The 8382-nt window shown below is 30.4% G+C and overlaps 1 long non-coding RNA gene across 1 annotated transcript; it reads right to left on the reverse strand.

Annotated features, from left to right (window-relative positions):
* Positions 1–2864: 2864 nt before the first annotated feature.
* Positions 2865–5734, reverse strand: LOC129301195 (uncharacterized). Its single transcript, XR_008590926.1, has 7 exons — positions 5603–5734; positions 4590–4652; positions 4335–4466; positions 4015–4234; positions 3732–3915; positions 3567–3659; positions 2865–3335 (listed from the first exon to the last, which is right to left on the reverse strand). It is a non-coding gene; the product is annotated as an uncharacterized LOC129301195 (long non-coding RNA).
* Between the last annotated feature and the right edge of the window lie 2648 nt (positions 5735–8382).

Genomic DNA, 8382 nt, shown 5'->3' on the forward strand with positions numbered 1-8382 from the left:
AATCTATTTCCAGGAACTGCAAGAGATAAAAAGCAATCTGAGGAACAGCTGGTTCTAACTTTCTTAACTAGTAGTATTTACATACACATACAGCAAGGCAAGAATTAAAATGAGACAGGGCGCGGTACAGTGAAGATCTTCACCCGTTGAAGATGCTTGTCTTGCGTGTGAGAGAGTGGCTGAAGATTTATATTTCCAGGTATGTCTCTTTGATTCGAGACCAGATACAGAGAGCGGTACAGTGAAGATCTTCACCCACCACGTTCGCGACATCCAACGGTGGGAAGTTGAGATCGAAGGACAACGGTTGACGGAAAGAAGACGTTCGCGAAGTAGGCGCTCCTATCCTCTCTCTCGCTCTCAGACATCCAATCCCTCCTCCTCCCTCTTGACCCTCCTCCGCCGCTGCCGCCAAGCCCATCAAACTCCCGTGTGGGATGGATCGGAACCGGCGTCATGGGGCAGTCCATGTGCGCCCACCTGATTCGAGCTCGCTACAAGCTCACCGTCTTCAACCAGCAACCTTCTCGTTCCTTCTGTTTCACCGTCGCTCCCTCCTTCTCCACAAGCGCCGCCGCCACGATTTCCTTGTTTTACCTTCTTCGCCGGTGATTTGTTTTTCCGTTTTCCGGCGAACTTGTGCAGAACGGTAATTTTTAGATTTGTTTTTTTATAATTTTTTAAAAAATCATGTATGGTCCTATAAAATAAACTTATTTATCAATAAATCCTGTAAAATTTTAAAATTACAATTAAATTTTTTAAATTTTATGTGTAATTTAAAATTAAGTTATAAAAATAATAATAATTTTATTAAATATATATTACATTAATTAAATAATTAATTTATAATTATTTCATTAAAAATTTATAATTATAATTTTAACTTTTTATAACTATAATTTCATATATTTAATAATTTAATAATCATGTGTTATTAATAAAATTTAATATTAATTATTTATAATTATTTTATTAATAATTTATAATTATAATTTAAATTTTTTATAATTGTAACTTTACATATTCAATAGTTAAATTGATCAGTTTAATTATTAAATATATAAATTATAATTATAAAAAGTAAAAGTTATAGTTATAAATTTTGATGAAGTAATTTTAAATTATTTAACTTATATAATATATATATGTTTAATATGAATATTAAGAATATTATTATTTTTTTATCTCAATTTTAAATTATACATAAGTTTCAAAAGATTTAGTTATAATTTTAAAATTTTATAAAATTTATTTATAAATAAGTTTACTCTATATAAGTTATATGTAATTTTTTCTAATTTTTTAAAATGTCAAATCACTGAAAGAAGTCCAAGTAACTGTCAAATAAACGATCATGTTAATAATATAGTGAAATTGTTTCTTTTTAAAAATTTTGGGACAAATTTGTTTTTTTTTAAAGAATAATAGGCATTCCTCAGGAAAAAAAAAACAGTTTTACTCTTTAATTCATTTTTAAAATGCAATCTCTCTGACTTCATTCATGATATAAAATGGTAAAACACTACCCACATTTCACCCTGCCTATATCACTTAAGTTAACATCAAATGAGAATTTGCACAAACATTTTGAGAACACCTGATGACTATGTGAGCGACCTCCAAATTTTATTTTGGCCAGATAACAACTTCTTAATTTACCCAAAAGAAATATGTTGAAATGTTTTTACATCTGGAGACAAGAGCCATATCTAGTAGTTTCCAAATTCCAATCTGCATATAAAAGAAAACGGCCTTTTTTTTTATTTTTTATTTTATTTGGCCCACATAGGCCATTCCAATCATTCCTAGAGTTTGCACATGGAAAACATGTTTAGTTCAATAAAAAAATGATGGTTTGGCAATATAATTTAGGGTATTCGATCTTGTTCTAATCTGATTAGTTTGGTTTTTATTAGGATAGATTTTTTTTCAACCTAAAAAAGTGGGATGGAATTTTATGAGACGAAAGAGGAAAGGTTCAGGAGAAGACGGAATATGAGATTATCATTGTAATGTCCTATCCCCTCACACCCCAAATGTTATATATATAAAATATTATTTTTAAAAAATACACATTTAATATATTAATTTATTCTTATATTAATATAATTATTCTCATATTAATTATATTAGTTATATCAATATTTGCAATCCTTATTCAAGATTGAAAGTTCTTTATATTGATAATATTAATGACACAAAGCAAGCGGTTATAAGGTAATCTTTTTTTTTTACAATATATTAATCATATTAATATAATTTATTTTTATATCTATCTATTTAATAATTTTAGTTGAGATATTCAAATATCTAAACTAAAATAGAAGATCAATGACTTGGTAGTGAATAGAAACAATATCAAAAAAACAAAGATAGGAAAGGATAAGTCTTATTTAAGTAATATTTAATGTTTAAGATAGGAAAGAGAAGAGAATGAAGAGCAGTTGAGTAGAAGGGAAACAAAATTTGGAGAAGAAACACCATAGATATTGAATGAATGAAGGGGAGAGCTACTAGTTGAGGAGAAACTTCTGCTAAAAGGAGACTAAAAGGGAATGAGGGAAGTATTCATATGTATTTTTTTTTTTTTGGGACCTCCATGGTTAACCTTGTGTAATTTTGTAGTTAGATTTACTTATAGTTTTGGAAAAATAATACAAATGTCAATATATTCAATTATTTAAATTTTGTTGATTGTAAAGCAAATAAATTATTTCTAAATTTTTAAAAACTAAATAATCATTTATTCAAAAAAATGCATATTATGATATTAAAGTGAAATAAAGATTTTAAAAACCACACAAAGGCACATTAGTTTAGAACACACATAATGTTAAACAAAGTGTTTAACACAGAGTAAATTAAGTTCACAAAAGCAATAATAATAGCCACACAAAGTTTAAATGAGAGTCTTCAAATCATACAAAAAACATCCTCTTCCTCATAGCAACACACAAGATACTCATCGCCCATGATCACCGTGGAACAGATTAGATGGTTGACCACCTGTTTGCTTGATATAATTCCACAACTGGTCAATTTGACTTTGCATTTGGTCTTTCCTTTGTTGCATTCTCGCAATCATTTCTCTGTTGCGCAAGTTCTCCTGTTCCAATTGCGCCATCCTCACATTTGGGGCATATCTTGTAGCAGAATTTGATCCAGAAACTCGAGAAGCAGAACTAGTCATTATAAATGAGGTAGGACCTATGCCCAAACCACAAACACGTTCACCTTGAGCCCACAATTTGTGTAAATATTTCATATGACATGTTATCCGCTGCTTCTTCATCACATGAGCCCACTTGAGATTGGTTCTCACACATTTTATCCTACAATGTGTTAGCATTTAAAGTTTAGTAATTTGATAATGAAGATGAAATTATTGCCATGATAGTTAAATTTAATATGACATCTTTACGCGTGTGTTACCAAAAATAACTCAATACAATTTAATATTTTTTGGTTGGCTTTTCCCTGTGAATATGAAAATGAGTTTGTTATTTCAAACCCAACTCATGATTTATAATTAACTTGTATGAATTGATATAAATATAACTAACCAGCTCCTTATTTTTTCTGGTATTCATTTCTGATCTTCCGGGGTAGAAAATAACCTGATGTGCTTTATGCTTCTTGTTGGATTTTGCTGTCTCCTAGAAAATTTAACAAATAATTATGTTAAAAATGTTTTAAAAATTAATAATTAAAATAATGAGTTTTATTACCTTACTTTGGGATTTAAAAAATAATCCACTAATTTTTCCCAATCCTCGATTGGGATGTTCTTTGGAGGATCTGCTAGCAGTTGCCGCCTTGTCTTAGTTCCATCTTGATATAAACTCCACAGGTCCAATCTTCCTTGTCTCCAACCATATCCCATCTTTTTTAGGCACCATTTTTCAACCTCATCTAAGAGTGAAAAATGAGGCCATACAAAAAATATTTAATTATTGTTAGTATTAAAATATTATAAAGCAATATGAGTATTCACAAAATTAAATTGATAACCTTAAGGATATTTTTAAAAACTTCATCCTTCTTTCTTTTTGGAAACTTTGACCACCGATCAAATCCAATAGAACATATCCTAGGATTTTTTGCAATAGTTGCAATGAAACATCCCAACAATCCGCTTGATTCATTATCTGGATGGCCATATTCATTACGCTCTATCAAAATGAATTCTCCTTCCCATACAAATGACGCAATTTTCTGTTTCCAAATCGATCTACAAAAAACAAATGTATACTTTATAAGAATATATAACTATTAAATAAAATTTAATTTAAACATACAAAAGTCAATATCACCTCATTCAAGAAACACACCTTCAACCTGAACATCGCAACCTTGGCGTTGATTGTGGTTTTGAAGCTGCTGTCGTGCATACTCTTCATCTGGTGCAGGTTCTAAATTTTTCCCCTTTGTCTCCTGCCCCTGACCATCGTGTCTCTCTACCTCTGGAGACAAGATTGAGTTCATAAATTGATCACAGTTTGGCATATTGTCTAAAAACTTTGCACCTTCACCATTCATATTAAAATCAATCCCATTTAGGTGAATACAAAAATTATCTTCATTACCTTGCATGATGGTCTTGCCTTTACCATAATGACTACTGTCGGATTTTCTCATCCTCTGGGATCCTCCAAAATTAAAGCATGCAAAATATTTAAGCATAAAGAAATTGAAACAACCAAAGCTAAAATAAAAATATGAGACTTCGGCAAGTTCAAATTATTGAAAAATATTATTTCCAAACATTTTGGTTTGAAAGATTCGATATAATAATTGGAATTAGCATCTCCATTCCCATGTCATACAAGTCTGGAAGTTTTAAGCGCATGACTATACTGCAATTAGTGTTTGAAACTTCTCCCACATTAAAAATTGTAGTTTCTTCGTCCATTTGATTAAAAAATAATCAATCATAACCATTTACTTCTTAAGAAATTGTTGTTTCTTCTGACCCTCTAAATGCATCACAAACTGTATTAATGATAAGATTTCTTGATACACTAAATGTAACATCTCAATTCTTGCTTCTAAAGTTATTAAGACATAACTAATTTCATCCATCATTTCATGTCTCTCCATGCATGCATTGACCAAAATGTATAATCTCAAGAAATTTGTTTTTTTTTTTTTGTAAGACTCAACAAATTTGTTTTAACACTAAGTATTCACGTACATCATTCCTCATGTTATCTTTTAAAATTACATTTTGGACATGTACAAAAAGTAACATCAACTTCATCTCTATGTGACATTATAAAATTTAAAAATGTTTCTAGTCTATTTAAATATATTTCAGTGGTTCGAGACATGTTAATTCATGATCCATGCATCATTGAAAAAAAAAAGTTCCCCTAATTTAATATCACAGCACAATAAAATTAAATCACATGAAATACAAAAATTTAATATCAACAAACAAAAATAAATGACATACACATTAACTAATTTCTCTAACTTCATTCATTAATTTTGAACACACGCATATTCTAAAAATTTAAAATTATAATAAAATAATTAATTACATATACTAAAAAATTATTAAAATAAAACATAAATGTAAAATAAAAAAATTACTAACCAGGACGGAAGAGCTCCCTTGTCAAATATTACTGGTAGAATATTTCAGCAGCCTCCAAATATTTTTACGAAAAATTATAAACATAAAAGGAAAAATATAAAAAAGTAGAAAATTGAAAATGAGAGGAAAGAGGGAGGAAACGTACCTGATAGATCATTGCCCCGCCAATTTTTAGGCAGTCGGGGTGAACTGGCGGCGTTTGTGCCGGCGTTTCCCCTAAACGCCGGTATTGGCGGCGTTGCGCATAAAAAAACCTGCCAGCGCATTGTTTCTGTACAGTGCTAGGGTTCCAACTTCTTCGTTTCAGCCGCCTCAAGCTCCTCAAAAATCTGACTCCCAATTTGAGGTTCTTTTACTATTATAAAACGAAGTTCTCAGATTACTCGTTCAGTGGGATTTCCTGTTTATGACTCTGGATATATCATGTTTGTTTGCAAAACTAAAAAACTGGTTTGATCCAATCGTTTTCTTTCGAAAATTTACTGATATCATATCATGATTACAATTTTTATGGGGTAGCGCTATATTTATTGTGTTGACTTTTCTGTTCTAATTCAGGTGGGGACGGGTGGGGTGCTGAAGTACAGAACTTAGATACGCAAATAGTTTTGTAGGCTTTTACCATCAAATTGTTCAATGTAAGGATACCATGGAAGAAAAAAAATCTTCAAACATCCCATTACATGGCGTTGTAATAACTTAAAAATAGGCAGGTGCCATGTTTTCATATTTTACCCATGTTTTTTGGTCTAAAAAGCTTCCTGGACCTTATAGCAAATTGAATCCTCTACATTAAGAGAAATACAAAAGAAAGTGACTACATGTGCGGTCAACATGTGTGAGTCGAACATGTGGGATATAACTGTAACAATTCTCCTTCTGATTTTCCCAGAGGTATGTTTTCTCAGGCATATTTCCCAAGGATAATGAAGCCTTGACAAGGATTAAAAGTTAAAACAACTAAAACATTTGTGGTTTGTTCCTATAAATTTACATTCTCTGTCCTGTCTTAAAATTGTTGGACCATTTGGTCATCCTTACCCGTGTAAGTTAAATCACAATTTTTTGTGCAATCCTCTAGTGAATGGTGATTGTAAGGATCTCCTGTTTTCACATTAGATCTCTGATCTGCCAAACTCGTGGTTATGGATATGCTTTCAACCTTAGATGGCTTTTTTTGTCTTATGCAACATTAACTGCGAAGAGAAGTGACTGGTTCTTGTGTTGCTTGTTTTTATGAATGAACATGAGTTCTGTTGTTTTAGTTGTTTCAAATTCATTAATGTTGTAATAAGGCCTTTTTTGGGTTTATACAGAAACCACTGCTTGCAATTTTTGTGCATCGATAACCTGTCTTTGACTGAATATACAGAACTGTTTGGTAGAATTATACACCAAAGGGGATTTTAGTAGGTTTAGTTCAACCACACAGCATTTTTGGATGACCTTGCCTCAAGTTTCTGTATTTCATTTCTGGATTAAATTTTTTTCAAATATTCCGTCTTTTAATGTTTGGGAATTGCTGTTGGTAAAAAGTTGACTTACAATGAGATGTTAGAAACAAGACCTTAATATTTGACAATATGATTGCTATAATGGTGAGTAGATTAGTTATAATAAGCTTAAATGTCGCCAAGGGACACCCAGCACCAAAGCCTTAATATATTCTTTCAGATAGAGTCTGTGCTAATATAACCTGTTGATGGATCTTGATTTTTTTCCCCGGTAAACAACTTGTAGTTGGTTGTATCCGTGAGCCTTTTCTCTTCATAAAATGTTAATGGGGTAAGCTACTACAAATTCAATCTAATTCCTCCATTAGAGATGCAGTTCCTCAAAATTTCTGCTCCATACATTTGGAGACTGAATTGTTTTTTTGGATAAATGAGCAAATTACTATTTGAATTTTAGGTCCAATAGCACTATAAATTCTAAACTCATTTATTATATAAATTATTCTCTCAACTTTTAAAACGGTGCAATATGACTCTTGTTGTTAACAAAAATAAATTTTAACCATTAATTGATTAGAAAATAATTGAAAATGACCTCAAAAATTATAGAAAATGATCAAAAAAAAAATTTGGTTCTTTTCTCTATTTTTTTGGACAATTTTTTGTTATTTTTAGGTCTTTTATTGAAATTTTTTAGGTCATTTTTTATAATTTTTGAGGTCATTTTTGGTAAACTTATAATGGAAGTTAATTTTCATTTACAACAAGGGCCTGAATTAACTCAAAAAATCTAGGTTTGGGAGTTTAGAATTTTTTTTTTTTATACTTTGGGCTTGTTCAGGCAGCTTGAATAATTTTTTACAAGAAAATTACAAAAAGAACTATATTCATACAAAAAATATTAAGCTATATGAGCCCACATTACTACCTAACATCACCAATGGGAGTGCAAGCACCACCAGCATTTGCAGCTATAACAACAGTTCTAAGAATCCTAGTCAGTAATTGTTCTAGATGGTTTGAAATAAGCAAGAGCCTTGAAGAAGAATGAAATTAGCTTACAATTCATTGAAATCTCTTAGTATAAAAGCTAAATTTTGGGGAGGCACTCCTTGAGACCCCCTGGCCTTTGTTGCTCATTTATTTTGAAAAAAATTTGGGTCAAACTTGAACTCAAATGGGTTTAGTTTGAATACTCAAATTTCTTTCTTTCTATTAATAAAATAATATTAAAATAAGATAAAAATTAAAATATTAATTTTTTTAAATGAAAATTGAAATTAGAAAAAAATAATAAATAAAATGAAATAATATTTAACAATTTGA

The sequence above is a fragment of the Prosopis cineraria genome, unplaced genomic scaffold (genome assembly GCF_029017545.1).
Source record: "Prosopis cineraria cultivar Desert tree isolate PC_DT_omini unplaced genomic scaffold, ASM2901754v1 PC1952, whole genome shotgun sequence".
NCBI classification, from domain to species: domain Eukaryota; kingdom Viridiplantae; phylum Streptophyta; class Magnoliopsida; order Fabales; family Fabaceae; genus Prosopis; species Prosopis cineraria.